Source organism: Dipodomys ordii, unplaced genomic scaffold (genome assembly GCF_000151885.1).
Source record: "Dipodomys ordii isolate 6190 unplaced genomic scaffold, Dord_2.0 Scaffold21, whole genome shotgun sequence".
NCBI lineage: Eukaryota > Metazoa > Chordata > Mammalia > Rodentia > Heteromyidae > Dipodomys > Dipodomys ordii.
This window is the reverse complement of record NW_012267237.1, coordinates 484,995-485,361: the sequence shown is the minus strand read 5'-3', so window position 1 is coordinate 485,361 and position 367 is coordinate 484,995. Positions and strand designations below refer to the sequence as shown.

The 367-nt window shown below is 58.3% G+C and overlaps 1 protein-coding gene across 1 annotated transcript in view; it reads right to left on the bottom strand.

The window, feature by feature from the left end:
• Cep72 (centrosomal protein 72kDa) overlaps nucleotides 1–367 on the bottom strand; it is a 47,032-nt gene that overhangs the window by 10,434 nt on the left and 36,231 nt on the right. The window lies entirely within an intron of this gene.

Sequence of the window (367 nt, the reverse complement as noted above, 5' to 3'; positions counted from 1 at the left end):
ACGCAGAGCACAGACACACTGCACACGCAGAGCACAGACACACTGCACACGCAGAGGACAGACACAGGCACACTGCAGACACAGAGGACAGACACACTGCAGACACAGAGGACAGACACAGGCACACTGCAGACGCAGAGGACAGACACAGGCACACTGCAGACGCAGAGCACAGACACACTGCAGACGCAGAGGACAGACACACTGCAGACGCAGAGCACAGACACACTGCAGACGCAGAGGACAGACACACTGCAGACGCAGAGGACAGACACACTGCAGACGCAGAGGACAGACACACTGCAGACGCAGAGCACAGACACACTGCAGACGCAGAGCACAGACACACTGCAGACGCAGAGCACAG